The sequence below is a fragment of the Macrobrachium rosenbergii genome, chromosome 57, assembly GCF_040412425.1.
Source record: "Macrobrachium rosenbergii isolate ZJJX-2024 chromosome 57, ASM4041242v1, whole genome shotgun sequence".
In the NCBI taxonomy this organism is placed as follows: domain Eukaryota; kingdom Metazoa; phylum Arthropoda; class Malacostraca; order Decapoda; family Palaemonidae; genus Macrobrachium; species Macrobrachium rosenbergii.
Window position 1 is genome coordinate 16,225,508 of NC_089797.1, and position 16,444 is coordinate 16,241,951.

At 39.1% G+C, this 16,444-nt stretch overlaps 1 protein-coding gene across 1 annotated transcript in view; it reads left to right on the top strand.

Annotated features, from left to right (window-relative positions):
- Positions 1-16,444, top strand: part of pch2 (pachytene checkpoint 2 protein) — a 61,820-nt gene that overhangs the window by 31,190 nt on the left and 14,186 nt on the right. The window lies entirely within an intron of this gene.

The following is a 16,444-nucleotide window of genomic DNA, read 5'->3' on the forward strand; positions in this document are numbered from 1 at the left end:
TGTTCCAAAGAGTGGCATATCTGCAGAATGCAGTAACTACAGGCCAATTTCTATTCTCTCTGTGCTCTCCAAAGTTGCTGAAAACCTTATTTTTAATCCATTATATAAGTATGTGGAATCTAAAGGATTAATAGTTGATAGTCAATATGCATATAGGAAGCAGTTAGGTCCCTGCGATGCTGCTTTCAATTTAGTAAATCACAAGGCACTTATTTATAAACTTCAGAATGGATATGTTTTAGGATTACTTCACAATTTCCTTCCAGGTAGGCAGCAGTGAGTTGCTGTTGAAGGGATCTTTAGTGAACCAAGACCTATTGTGTCAGGAGTTCCACAGGGTAGTGTTCTTGGTCCACTGTTGTTTTTAGTATATACAAGTGATATGTTTGGCCTGGAAAACAGGATTGTTCAGTTTGCCAATGATGCAACACTTGTGGGTGTAATTAAGTCTCCACTTAAGAGAAATGAAGCAGCCCTCAGCTGCAATGGGGACGTGGACCGGATCAGTGAATGGTGTAGTCGGTGGGGTGTGAGGCTGAACTCCTGTAAAACAGTCACTATTGGTTAGCAGATCTCATACAAATTTTCCACCTCATCCTCCCCTTCAGGTGGATGGGATTTTGCTGAATTAGTCCGAAGCTTTAACTATTCTAGGTGTAATTTTTGACTCCTCTTACTTTTGAGAAACATCTAATGAAAGTTTTAGCAAATGCCACACAAAAGTTAGGTATTGTTTGTAAGACCTCATATGAGGGCCTCAGAACCAGAAGGTTGTAAACGCCACCCCCACCGATTTGGAGTTAGGCATACCAGTAGATGTGGCAACGTTTCCTCTGTCTATTCGTGGCATTTCTATGCTATTCAGCCGTTTCAGTAAGGTCGAAATCCCTACTGAAACAGTAGGAATTATCGATTTTAGCTACGTGAATGAACGTGATGTCGCGCGGAGCTTACAGCCTCATAAGAGCTCAGTTACAACCAGAAGGTTGCATGTGCAGCAGCTCAGAGCGAGCTAATGAGAGCTTGCGTCACTAAATGGGTATTCAGTTCTAGGCCAATCAGCATTTTCCCGCATAGGGGGCTCGTAAGTGTCGGCCAATCACCGCGCAGTTTACATCTCTGCTATTGTTTATATTCCCAGTCTAGTGATTTTCACGGCGAAATTGAATGTCCATAGTGTTGTGATTTTTTTTTTTTTTTATTATCCCTTATTTAGCGCCATTATGTCTTCCTCTGATAGTGAAAGTGATCACTGTGATGTCGTGCAACAGCAAGAGGAAGAAAAAGGACAAGGAATGAAACGTCAAGGAAAAAAAATAGTGTTTAGTTACTGCACGATGCAGGCCAAGAATGTGTTTCTCGGTGTACAGACAAACTCGTGCCTGCATGTAATGTAGGCCAGCCGTTTTAATGGTTAAACATTATGATGATGGAAGGTTATCATCGTTAACATCATTATTACCAATATTACTGTATTATTATTATTATTATTTTCCATCACACTATATTAACCCTTAAACGCCTATTGGACGTATCATACATCGACTAAAATTGTCTGTTGGGTGCGAGTTATTATTATTATTACGTCGACTACAAAAAATTTCAACCTTCGGTCAACTTTGACTCGACCGAAATGGTCGAAAAACGCAATTGTAAGCTAAAACTCTTACATTCTAGTAATATTCAATCATGTACCTTCATTTTGCAACAAATTGGAAGTCTCTAGCACAATATTTCGATTTATAGTGAATTTTTGAAAAAAACTTTTTTCTTACGCACGGGCGGTAACTCAGCCGAAAATTTCATAAATTCTTTCGTCATTTTTGTCGTAATTTTTGCACTGTTCTATATTAGCCGTTACATAAAGTTTTATATATGAAAATGTGTGCAATTTCATGTACAATACAGCAAAATACAACCCATGGTTGTAGCTTTTATCAGTTTGGAAATATTTTCATATAAACCACGATAACTGCCAAAATTTCAACCTTCGGTCAACTTTGACTCGACCGAAATGGTTAAAAAACGCAATTTTAAACTAAAACTCTTATGATTTAGTAATATTCAATCATTTACCTTATTTTGCAACCAATTGGAAGTCTCTAGCACAATATTTTGATTTATGGTGAATTTTTGAAAAAAACTTTTCTTACGTCCGCGCCAGAAATTCTTTCGTCACGTTGTCGTAATGTTTGCACTGTTTTATATTAGTCGTTACATAAAGTTTTATATATGGAAATGTGTGCAATTTCATGTAGAATACAACAGAAAATAACTCATGGTTGTAGCTTTTATCAGTTTTGAAATATTTTCATATAAATCACGATAACTGCCAAAATTTCAAGCTTCGGTCAACTTTAACTTGACCGAAATGGTAAAAAAATGCAATTATAAGCTAAAACTCTTACATTCTAGTAATATTCAATCATGTACCTTCATTTTGCAACAAACTGGAAGTCTCTAGCACAATATTTCGATTTATGGTGAATTTCTGAAAGAAAAAAAAAATTTTTTTCCTTACGTCTGCACGCTGTAACTCGGCCGAACATCTCAGAAATTCTTTCATCATGTTGTCGTAATGTTTGCATCGTTTTACATTAGTTGTTACATAAACTTTTATATATGAAAATGTGCACAATTTCATGTAGAATACAACAGAAAATAGCTCATGGTTGTAGCTTTTATCAGTTTTGAAATATTTTCACATAAATCACGGTAACTGCCAAAATTTCAACCAAAGGTCAACTTTAACTCGACCGAAATGGTAAAAAACGCAATTGTAAGCTAAAACTCTTACATTCTAGTAATATTCAATCGTTTAACTTCATTTTGCAATAAATTGGAAGTCTCTAGCACATATTTCGATTTATGGTGAATTTTTTAAAAACATTTTCCTTACGTCTTTTGGTAACTCGGTGAACATATCAGAAATTCTTTTGTCTCGTTGTCGTAATATTTGCACCGTTTTATATTAGTCATTACATAAAGTTTTATATATGAAAATGTGTGCAATTTCATGTACAATACAACAAAAAATAACTCATGGTTGTAGCTTTTATCAGTTGTGAAATATTTCCATATAAATCACGATAAATAGAAAAATTCGACTTTCGGTCAACTTTAACTCGACCGAAATGGTCAAAAACTGCAATTGTAAGCTAAAACACTTACAGTCTAGTAATATTCAATCAATTAGCTTCATTTTTCAACAAACGGGAAGTCTCTAGCACAATATTTTGATTTATGGTGAATTTTTGAAAAAACATTTTTTATGTCCACATGTACACGAATTCATGCATCATTTTGTGATAATATTTTCTCTGTGTTGTTTTGATCGTTTTAAAATTTGTTATATACCAAAATCATTGCAATTTAGTGTACAATACAACTAAAAACAATTAACTCATTAGCTTTAACCGTTTTGCTTACAGCGCGATTTGTATACAATTATATACGAGTTTTTTTTCGCTGTCATATATTCCAATATTTATATATGATAACGATATTTTTTTCATTTCTGATGGTTGCATACTAAACTTCAGGCAATGACAAAAAAATGAGCCAAAAATGAACTCTTAATCTTAAAAACTAAACGTGCTGTGATTTTTTGAAAACTTTTTTTAGCATTAACTCACCGAACGCCGCCGGCATACGGGAGACGTTTTTGTAAATAGGGCTTCGGCGTTAAAGGGTTAATTACTCATCAGTATCATTATTATTATTATTATTGTTATATTATTATTATTATCATTATTACATCCATTGTTTTTATACCACGAATATAATAACACTTTATTATCATTTTACACATTTAATTATGGTTTAAGTGCTGGTTATGACCAGAATATACACAAATGTGAAGGGTCAGGCGGACATTTTGAATGCTAGCGCGCAAGCGCACCCTACAATTTTTTTCAAATTTTCAGAAAAAAGTTCTAAAGAGTAGGGCTTTCATATGAAACTTAGTTTAAATCAATATCTTTCTTAGAAGCAGAGTAATGAATGCTAGACTTTGAGGGCAATTTACTCATTTTTTAAAAAGTGGCATTTACAACCTTCTAGTTGTGAGGCCCTCATATATTAATAACATTGATAAAATCAATCCAGCTTGTTTTAGGTCAATTATGCTTCCTTTACTAGGATACAGTTCTCTGGTGTGGATGTCTGCTTCTGCCAGAGAATTATCTCTTGAATAGAGTGGTTCGTGGTTGTTGGTTTGTGTTTCCTAATACAGTATTAGCAGTTATGACTTAGACCATGGATGGATGGTCTCTTGTTTGTTAGTTTTTCATAAGTTGTATTTTAACAGAGAGCTTTCACTATCACAATTGATCCCTGATCCCCTTTTCCTGCCAAGAACAACCAGACTTGGTGAACAGCAGCACCAATATTCAGTAAATGTGCCTCGCTTTCGAACTTCCCAGTTCCAGAGATCCTTTATTCTTCATAGCGTTTGACTGTGGAACAGCCTCCCAGAGATGTCTGGCAATTGGAACTTCAGAAGTTCGAGTGAAGATGCAATGCATTACTTGTAATATTTTACATCCATTTTTATTTATTTATTTATTTGTTAATTTATCTGTTTTTCTAATAACTGATCTCTGTCTGTATTGCCCATTATCTTCTGTCACTTATTTCAAACAAACACTATGTTCTTTGGAAGCTTGAATTTCAAGTCAGTGGCCCCTGTGGGTTTGTTCCATATGATAGGGTTTATCTTTTCAATAATATTAAGAATATAATATTAATCTCTTGCTAGCATGACTACCGCTGCTCCCGTTGCATAGCAAACAGGTGCAACTACTACTCAGGATCCTTTGGAACATCATTGTACCGGTACCGGCCCAGGTAGCCTGCATACCCAGGCCACAGGTACCAGAACCCGGTAGCCTGCTCACCCAGGCTCCCGGTTCCCGGCCTGGTCTCTCTTAGGTGGTACAATGGTACATCTATTCCCGTTGCTGAGCACATGGGTGCAATTGCCACCCAGGGTTCTCCGGATCCCCAGTGTACTGGTACCAGCCCCAGTAAGCTCCTATCCAGGTTTTCGGCACCAGTCCTGGTCTCTCGCTAGCAGTACCATGCTCCCATTGCCAACTGCGTAGGTGCAACTGCTATCTGGGGTTTTTCAGACCCCCAGTGGCCTGCCTGTCTGGACCACCAATGCCAGCCCCAGTAAGCCATCTACTGGGGTCGGCAAGATTCCCTGCCAGCATAAAAAGGTGAACAGAGAGCATGCAAGTCTCTCTCTCTCTCTCTCTCTCTCTCTCTCTCTCTCTCTCTCTCTCTCTCTCTCTCTCTCTCTCTCTCTCTCTCTCTCTCTCTCTCAGATGGTGGCCTGGCACCCAACCCAGTTGCTCAGGCAAGGCAATAGGAGGTTCCCTGCTCAGTCCTCTTCTCTTGTAGAACCCTTGGCTTCTGAGTAGGTTGAAGCTCTCTCGCGGGACAGCCCCTGCTCACGTTTGTCGTCATCTTGGGTTGATGACTGCCCAAGTCCTCACTTACCTGCCAGGACTTCGATCTTCAGCAGGCGGGGCAATGGTGCTTGCGATCTCTCACTTGCTCCTTCCTCCCTGGAATATTTTGCAGGAAATGGGAGCTGGGAACGTTCTTGCTCTTATCCCGGCCCATTACTATGAGACCTACGTTCCTGACCCAGTCCTCGGACGGAACAGGACATACACCAAATGATTAAGAGATTATTAGGGGCTCTGGTGAGTGTTTCTCTCCTAGCAGAGTTGCAGAGGCCTATTGTGGAGATCATTAGAATGTTATATCATTTCAATGATCTCAGGGAAGAGACATATCTTTTCTTGCTCGATGCTTCCCTGGGTAAGAGAATTCTCCCTGGTCCAGCAGCTCAAGCAAGCGCTTCCTCTGCTTATAGCCGATCAGAGGAAGTATCATGTTCTCTGAGAGGGATCATTTCCTCCACTAGAAGAGGTAGGAAGGTCTTTATATTTACAGCCCACCCCTCATTCTGATACCTGGGCCGAAAGGCAAAGTGAAATGCAGACAGTGAGTGGGTGGGGCTTCCCCCCTACCATCAGTAGTTAACAACCTTGTCTGAAAGTTAAATGGCCATTCCAGCTCACACCTGCAAGCTAAATTCTATGTGAAGACCTACAGGTTTGTATGTTAGGAAAAATACAAATTACTTTAAAAATTTGCTAGTATTTGCTCTGTTCACAGTGTTTAATCATTTGGCTTTCATTATTTTATAGTTGTAATTAAGACTGTTAGAGAAATAAAAAAATGTTTAGGCTTATTTCTTTGGACATGGAATTATGTTACCATGTATCTCCATACAGCAAACCAGCCCTTGTGAATTTATACAAGGAAAAATCTGTTATTTTACCTTAGGACAGTGCTTGCTGTCTAATGGATTAATGGAGAGATAAGTTACTGTTTAAGAGAAAAAGCATTTTATGTTAGTTCACATTTTGCTAAGTGTCATTATTTTTTATTCATTAGCTTAACTCTTACATTTATTTACTCTCTATCATCATTTGTGTGGAAATAAAGCCTTTATAACTTTTCTTGTTTTTCAGGCAGCTCAAGATTTGAAAACCAAATGTTTGTTTATTTTAGCACTAAAAATCCATCACTTCATTTGTGTCTGCTCTTACCTGACATGTTCAAAGAAAAAAAAAAAAAGAAGAATCTTGCTTGCCATGTACATATCCATGCTGTGGAGTTCCCTTATTGGCAGAAAATTGTCATATTAGGTGTGTCAGTCTGAACAAACTTGATGACTGCTCACCAGAATACTATCAGTTGTTAGTTTCATTAATAACATTCTTTGTGTTTCAGGCTAAATCTTTCATTATCTTTTTGATGGTTTTTCCAAATAATTATGATTTGTGTTCCTTGGGCTTCATTAAGTGCATTAAGTGCTGTTTATTTGAAATTTTCTGTGAGAGTCTTTCTGTTACTACTGGTGCTCACTCTTTACTTTGAATGGCTATTCTGTTCTCCTAATATTCAGTAGGTGGGAATTGGTCTTTTGTTTCATGTGGAAATTCAACCCAGAGCCCTTTATATAGAAGTATTCCTCAGCTCAAGCTGGAATCATTTGTTGAAACTTTGTAACAAGGTAGTTAACAGTGGTAAGGGTTAAAGGGGGGAACCCCCACTCACCTGCCAAACAAGGTAGTTAACGGTGGTAGGGGTTAAAGGGGGAACCCCCACTCACCTGCCAAACAAGGTAGTTAACGGTGGTAGGGGTTAAAGGGGGTGAACCCCCACTCACCTGCCATCACCAAGCACTTTTTCTGGGGATGCTGAATGAGGATGTCTTGCGGCAGTCCTGGTGACTGCCACATCGAAACTTGTTTTCTGTTTTTGTTTGGTGATTTTTTTGGTGGGATTGATGTGCCCTAGGAGAGTGGCTGGCAAATGTGTAAAGGACGAGAGAATGTGTAGGTGCTTAATGTCCTCCATGTCTGTGGATCCCCAACAATGCTGTTTCTTCTGTAGGTTAGGAACTGCAGTCCTAATCTTGGCTGTGCAGTGTGTGTGAGTCAGTTCCCTTTGCAGTGGAAAAGATTTGGGAACAAGAGGAGGAAGACCTAAAAGAGTTTGTCATTCTCATCAGGAAGGAATACATTACTCCCTCTTTGACATGGCCACATCTTTGGATTCTTCCTCCTCCCCAGACCTCTCCATGTTCTGTCAACATGTACACCTCTGGCTTGGCCTGAGGGTGATACATGTGGGAAGGTGGGTAATCAGCAAGTGTTGTCATCTAATGGTGAGTCAGGTGTGTATTCTGGGCTCTCCATTTCAATTTTTCATCCCATTTGTCTTCTCTGCTTCTGTATTGACAAAGCATTCTAGATTGCTTGTCAAGAGGTTTACTGTGTCCTACCTTTGTACCTCAAAAATTAAATCATTACTACCTCCATGGCCTAAGATACAAGAATACACAAGTATTCTTACTTGGTTGCTCAAGTTTCCTGACTTTCACCACCACTTAACTGTACAATTAGTGAATGATTTCAGTTTCTTGTTTTACTTGACTTTGTTTGCAAAATTAGATTCATTCCTGACTATTGAGACCCCAGTTAGGTAGGTCTCCTCCTGTAATTGCTGGAAAACAATTTGTGTAATACTTATTTTCCCATTTATAACTGCTTTCTTCCTTCTTGTTAGCTGGAACTTTGTATTACCTTTAGCTTTCATTTCATCCATTCCTGTCTCCCCATTTCTACTGGATTTCTTTCCTCTCCAACACCATCTTATTCGCTTCATCAGGTTTTAATTTTTGATCTTTTGGATTAAATGTTGTATTGTCAGATATTTGCACCACTACCCTCTTCTGAACCTTCACCATTGTCCCTATGGCAACTTAAGTTTTCTTCATTTTTTTATCATATCTACTTTTTCATCTTGTCTTGTTTACAGCTACCATCCTCTGTAATCTACTTTCAAGATTCTGCAGTTTCTTGATTACTGACCATTTCCTTTACTGATTTCTTTAGTATTTCTGTTTTCTTTGCCTGTTCATTGAAAAGGTATGCATTTACACATTCTATTGGAAGCACATTTTAATATATATAAGAGATTGGTGTTTCAAACCCAGTTGATGTGAAATGAGATCGATTGTGGAGGCTTACTCAGTTATTGGTAAATTCTTAACCATGTCCACTGATTTAGGTACCCTAGAGGAAGTATATACATAGGCTTTTTTCAAACTTTGCTGCCTAGCTTGACATAGTTCTTCAAGAATTGATGTTTATATTTCACAACATATGAGGTACACGAATAGTTGGAATTTCATTAACATTCTCAGATATATTGATGAGACCTCTTATTATAATGAGTTGATGAGGATAAATATCAGGTATTAATCATGGCTGAATAAACGTCTGATGACATGTTGCAGTTGATGATCAGTTCCCAAAGTCAACATAAAGTATTTTGATTTAAGGGAAGGATGTGTGGCAGGCAGAGGAGTGCTGCTGTTGGATTAAAAAGATCCAAAGCAGGCATTAAACTTTGATTTAGAGACATTCCTTGCTTTAATAAGTAGTTCATACATGGTGTCGTATATGACTAACCTGTAAGAATAATATAAGGGTTCACAAGCCTTGCTGTGTTTCATATGCGAATAGTTTTTAACATAATTAGGCTTCAGGTTGTCTGATGCCTACCAGAATGGCATTCACCTATTTTAAATTAGCTGGGCTTAACTAACATTCATTTTCATTATAGAGACATCAGACAAGCTGTAGTTAACTGATACAGAAAGATCAATAACCTCAACATGCAAGTTCTTAATTAATTTTATTTATAGTATGTATAAATTGGTGAGAGATTTGACAGGTTTTTGCCCTGTATCAAAAATATATGTTTTCAGTAGACTTTGACACTAGTGTTAATCAAGGCATTTACCTATGCCTTGATTAGCACTACAGGTGCACAAAGGTTTGCATTTATGCTTACTGTAGTTATCTGGAGTGATAAAAAATAGCTGTTGTATTTTGCTTGTTATTTTCTACATTTGACATAATATCAATTTTATATAAGTAACTTACCAAGTAATTACATTGCTATAGTTTCTAACTAGTAGGGCAAATAAAATTTGAAATCCACTGTAGCGATTTTTTTTTTTTTTTTTTTTTTTTTTTTTTTTTTTTTTTTTTTTTTTTTTTTTGGTAGAGGTAGTTAACCCCACCCACTTTCAGGGAAGAGTGGAACAACTCAGCAAAGAGCTTCAGTTTGTTTCTGCTATTTTTGGAATTCGTTTGCTTTGCTGTTTGTTGGTTTGAGACAGATTGGTGACGTATTCCTTTTTTCCTTTTGGTAGCCTTTGGCAATAAACAGTGATAGGTTTTCTTAGAAGACCGTAATTTTTTCATGATTTTGACTTTAGTCACTATTGAGACTCATTTTTCAATATTAAGACTTTTTTAATAGCAGACTTGTTCATTAACCCTTAAACGCCGAGCCTCTATTTACAAAAGCATCTCCCGTATGCCGGCGCGGTTTGAGGGTTAGCGCCAAAGCAGAAAGAAAGTTTTTTCAAAAAACAACACGCTTAGTTTTTAAGATTAAGTGTTCATTTTTGCCTCCTTTTTTTGTTATTGCCTGAAGTTTAGTATGCAACCATCAGAAATGAAAAAAATATCATTATCATATATAAATATTGGAATATATGACAGCGCAAAAAAAATTTCGTTTATACTGTAATTGTATACAAATTGCGCTGTGAGCAAAACGGTTAAATAATGAGTTATTTTTTTTTTTTTTTTTTTTTTTTATTTTATACTAAATTGCAATGATTTTGGTATATAACCAATCGTAAAATGATCAAAGCAACACAGAGAAAATATTATCACAAAATGATGTATGAATTCGTAACGTGCGGACGTAAAAAAGTTTTTTTTCAAAATTCACCATGAATTGAAATATTGCGCTAGAGACTTCCAGTTTGTTGCAAAATGAAGGTAAATGATTGAATATTACCAGAATGTAAGAGTTTTAGCTTACAATTGTGTTTTTCGACCATTTCAGTCGAGTCAAAGTTGATCGAAGGTTGAAATTTTGGCACTTATCGTGATTTATATGAAAATATTTCAAAAGTGATAAAAGCTACAACCATGATTTATTTATTGTTGTATTCTACATGAAATTGCGCACATTTTCATATATAACATTTATGTAACGGCTAATATAAAATGGTGCAAACATTACGACAAAGTGACGAAAGAATTTCTGAGATTTTCGGCCAAGTTAGCTTGCGGACGTAAGGAAAGTTTTTTCAAAAATTCACCATAAATCGAAATATTGTGCTAGAGACTTCCAATTTCTTGCAAAATGAAGGTAAATGATTGAATATTACTAGAATGTAAGAGTTTTAGCTTAAAGTTGCATTTTTCGACCATTTTGGTCGAGTCAAAGTTGACCAGAGGTTGAAATTTTGGCACATCGTGATTTATATGAAAATATTTCAAAACTGATAAAAGCCACAACCATGGTTTGTTTATTGTTGTATTCTACATGAAATTGCGCACATTTTCATATATAAAACTTTATGTAACGGCTAATATAAAATGGTGCAAACATTACGACAAAGTGACAAAAGAATTTCTGAGATTTTCGGCCGAGTTAGTGCGCAGACGTAAGGAAAAAGTTTTTTTCAAAAATTCACCATAAATCGAAATATTGTGCTAGAGACTTCCAATTTCTTGCAAAATGAAGGTAAATGATTGAATATTACTAGAATGTAAGAGTTTTAGCTTACAATTGCGTTTTTCGACCATTTCGGTAGAGTCAAAGTTGACCAAAGGTTGAAATTTTGGCACATCATGATATATATGAAAATATTTCAAAACTGATAAAAGCTACAACCATGGTTTGTTTATTGTTGTATTCTACATGAAATTGCACACATTTTCATATATAAAACTTTATGTAACGGCTAATATAAAACGGTGCAAACATTACGACAGTGACGAAAGAATTTCTGAGATTTTCGGCCGAGTTAGCGCGTGGACGTAAAGAAAAAGTTTTTTCAAAAATTCACCATAAATCGAAATATTGTGCTAGAGACTTCCAATTTGTTGCAAAATGAAGGTAAATGATTGAATTTTACTGAAATGTAAGAGTTTTAGCTTACAATTGCATTTTTCGACCATTTCGGTCGAGTCAAAGTTGACCAAAGGTTGAAATTTTGGCACATCGTGATTTATATGAAAATATTTCAAAACTTATAAAAGCTACAACCATAGCTTTTTTTTTTTTATTCTACCTGAAATTGCGCACTTTTTCATATATAAAACTTTATGTAACGGCTAATATAAAATGGTGCAAAAATTATGACAAAGTGACAAAAGAATTTCTGAGATGCGTCGCTGATGCTTTCTAGTGGGAGAAGAAAGAAATTCGCGCATGCGCAGCTGGATCACACTTGTAAACAAAACAACAGCGTGATCCGTGAATTTCCAGCATCCCTCAAGGCGCATGATTTAAAATTTTTCGCAAACTAGGCCTATAAGTATTTTTCCGTGAATATTTAAAAAAACTTTTTGTAGTCGACGTATTTTACGTCCACTTGGCACCTGACAGACAATTTTCATCGACATAAAATATGTCCAGTCGGCGTTAAAGGGTTAACCATGTCTGACACAAGTATGTCTCTTACCCGTTATTGCAGTAAAGGCTGCAATACGAGATTGACTTCAGTTAAGTATGATTCACATACAATTTGCGCGAATTGCATGGGTCAAGTTTGTTTTATTGAATTAACTTGTACTGAATGTGTTGACTGGGATTCAAAACAATGGAAAGTATTAAATTCTCATCTATCCAAGTTAGAGATGGACAGGAAGAGAAAAGTGACAGTTAGGAATGTTAACAAGACTACAGTTAGTCAGAAATCTGCTAGGTCTTCTAGTAGTGTTGATGTGCCTATTGTCTCTGTTCCTTTAGTGTCCTTTATTCCCAGTTCTCCAGCTGTATCACCTGATCCTGCACCTGGCTCCCTCACCTCTGACCCCAGTGCCATTGCCAACCTTGAGTCTAAATTCGATCAGAAGTTCGAGTTAATTGTGAATTCTGTGGCCCAGTTAGGGACTTCGGTCCAAGCCCTAATGGACCAACTGAGTAAAGTGAGTGCTAACAGTGCTAGTGAAGTGTTGGTGGAGGAGCTGGCTGCCCTTCCTGCCAATTCTCCTAGGCAAAGGTCCCTGGCACACTCCCCTGAACCGGGGAGAAGCCATACCAGAGGCCCAAGGGAGGTCGGTGGGGTCTGCCCACGAATAGTCAACCCCTCAGTCACTCCTGTAGTGAAGTCCCAGGGTGCGACAGACAGCCAGTGGAAAGGCGTCTTTTCGGAAGTGTTCTATCTTTCCTTGAGTTTAGAGGTGTCTAGCCCTGAACAGAGGTGCCAGTGGCGTTTCAGTGATGAGTCAAGGCCATTGAAAAGGCCCGCCTTGGATGTCACCCGCACCCCTCAGGTGCCTTGCAAGAAAGTAAGAGATTCGGAGCCTTCCTGCAGTGTTTGGGATAGCCCGAAAAGTTTCTTGCCAGTGCGTTTGGATGTAGAACGTCAAAGCTTGGCACCCAAGCACTCTTCCTTTTGCTGACGCAAGCGCCCGGTAGCGCCTGATAGTGTAGCAGTGTTTGAGCTCCCATTAGCATCCAAGTTTTCAGAAGCGCCAAAGCTCCCAGTGGCTCCCGTGCGCCCAGTAGTGCCTGCTTCCTTCAGTTAACCCCCTTCTCGACTCACAGAAGATATTCTTCTTATGCCACCGGAGAAGCTCCTTTCTTGGGTGCTGCTGCCTCCTCCTAGGGGACTTCTCCGGTCTCGTTGACTCCTCGCAGAGATCAGCCTTTTCGTCAGCCAAAGTTATGTTTTCCTCAGCCGAAATTGACCATTTGCATAGGAACCTGTTCAAAGTATTTGAAGTGATCAGTTTTTTGGATTGATCGTTGGGCACCCTTGCCTGGAAGATACAGGACTGCCCTTCTTTGCCTGCAGACTTTGCCTCGGATTTTCTTGGTGTCCTCTCATGCACTGATAAAGGTGTCAGAGACCCTACTCTGGAGTTGGCCCCTCTCTTCATGATGGGTGTGTTAAAGAAGAGTGAGTTGTGGTGTTCATATACCACTTCTTCTCTCCCCTCTGGTTCGTGACTACTTGTTCCGGCAGTTGACGGTCAGTGAGATTGCATCAACCCTGCAAAAGAAATCTAGTCAGGATCTTTTTTGTCACAGTCTTCAAGGCACCCAAAGGAGCTGCCCTCTTTCAGCACCAAGTCGGCCTCACCTCTACAGCCTTATCCCTTTCATGGAGGTAGACAAAGGTCTTCATCTAGACCTCGGGCAAACATCCGTTTTTCGTCCCGAGCCATTAAAAAGCCTTCACCTAATGCTTCCTCAAGAAAGTGAAAACCATTGTCCTTCGTGCCCCAATAGGTGCCAGGCTCCTTCTGTTTTGGGAGAGGTGGAGCAAGAAAGGAGCGGAGCAGTGGATTGTCAAAATATTAAGGGAGGGCTATTCTATCTGGTTCAGGGAAAACCTCCATTAGTCAAGAAGCCCATTGTCTTGACCGCCTACTCCTTAGGCTCAGAGAGGTTCTCGGCCCTCTTGGAGGAAGTTTACTCCCTCCTCAAGAAGAGGGCAGTAGAAGTAGTCAGGGATGTGAACTTGGAGGGTTTCTACAATTGTTTCTTTGTAGTCCCCAAGGCTTCAAGAGGGTGGAGACTGGTTCTGGATGTCAGCGCTTAGATTGTTTTCGTTCAGAGGACAAAATTCAGAATGGAGACAAATCACTATTCTATCCTCCATTCATCAAACCTTATACCTTACCTTACAGTTCGTTCGGGTTGCCCCAGGTCCCTCAGTGTGAGGCACCTCTGATGTCTAGCAAGGAGAGTGGATGCTCTCAATAGACATGCAGGATGTGTACTTCTACGTCTCCATGCACCCGGACTCAAGAAAGTACCTGAGATTCGTTTTCCAGGACCGGGTCTTCCAGTTTCGAGCCCTATGTTTTGGACTACCGATGGCCCCTCTAGTATTCACTGGTTTTTTGCCCCTCTTGCAAGATGGCTCCACCTCATGGGCATCAACATCTCACTCTACTTGGACAATTGGCTCCTTCGCTCACGGACGAAGGAGCAGTGCACAGGGGACCTTCAGAAGACCCTTCTAGCCCAGGATCTAGGTCTTTTAATCAATCTTCAAATGTCCCAGCTGGTTCCGTCTCAGAAGACAGTATATTTGGGGATAACTCTGAACTCTCAAGTTTTTGGGCTTTTCCATCTCCCAAGAGGGTGAAGTCTGTCTGTGAATGGCAGATGAGTTCCTCTCCCTTCAGACCTGCTCAGCCAACAAATGGATGAGTCTCCTCGGAACTTTGGCCTCCATAGAGCAGTTCGTTTCCTGCGGGAGGTCCATATGAGAGTACTTCAGTTTTTCCTCAGAGCCAGCTGGGACAGGAAAAGTCATCCAGGCAATATTGTTTTCCCTGTGACCTATGAGATTAAGAAGCACCTGCTTTGGTGGAGGTCAGAAGACAAGTTGCTGGAAGGGAAGTCCCTTCTTATTCAGAACCCCAACCTAAACTTTTATGCAGACATGTCAGACCTAGGCTGGGGATTTCTCCTGGGAAACAAGGAAGTCTCCGGGATATGGTCACTGGAGCAGAAAAAGTGGCACATAAACGTAAAGGAGTTAAAGGCCATTAACTTGGGATTACAAGCCTTTGCATCAGAGGTGTTCGGCGAGACATTGGCAGTCCATTCGGACAACACCACAGCCCTGTCTTATATATGCAAGCAAGGCGGAACTCACTCGTTTTCCCTCTGCAAAGCAGTGAGGGTTCGCCTCCTCTGGACAAACCAGAATCAGACAAAAATAGTGACCAGATTCATCCAAGGCAGACTTGAATGTCTTGGCAGACCAGCTGAGCAGACACAATTGTCATTCCCACGGAATGGACTTTAGATCCACTTGTCTGTCTAGACCACCCTTTCTCAACCTTGGGGTCGCCAAGAATTCACAAGTCTCACATCATCAAAAAATATGAATTCCCTATAGTGAGATGTTTTCAGCATATGCTATACTTCCATGTTGCCATTATTATAGAGCATATTACTGCTGATTATGCATAAAAAATATTTCTTGGGTATTATAATTTTAATGCAAATGTCCTAACCACCAATACTGTCTCAAAACATAAGCAACTCTGCTGGCTTCATAAATCTACTCACGTATATATTTATATATAGGAAATTTTAATAACGTATCTTGTGTCCTTCGAACATGAATCATCCACGTCCAGTCTGAGCCAGGCAGCCACACACAGTCGACTTGTCATTTGAGCTGCATGGGCGTAACGAGAAGCAATCTCTAGAAACTTTCTCATCTTATGTTGGTAAACTGATGTATTTTACCCATATACTGAACTGGAATGTGCAGTATACATTTCAAAGTCTTGCTGTCTTTAAGATTCTGAAATATGTAAAAGTGGTGTACAGGCAACAGAAATTGAACACTTCACTTCCCAATGAATGGTGCCATTAGATCACAGTAATACTGAGGCTTCTAAAACCAAAAGATACCATCACCATATTCTTTCCTTGTCCCTCCTCTGTCCTCCCTTTTCTTATATCTTTACTTCCTACTTTTTACTCCTCCCCCATCTTTTTCTTGGCCCTTTTTCCCTTGTTCCTTTCCTAGCTGTCGTCCTCTACTCCTCCCCTTCCTTTTCCTTTGTCCCGACTCCCTTCCCATCTTTCCAAGCCCCCCTTCTCTTTCTCCTCTATAATTCTTCTTCTTCTTTCTTTGTTCACTTCTCCTTTCCTCTTTTTGCTCCTCCCCCTCCTCTCCTTGCCCCCCCTCCCCTTTTTCCTTTGCCCATTTCCTCTTTCCCCTCCTGGTGGTTACTTAAATTGGCATACTGACAGACATATTTTCAGAGTTGAACTTGCT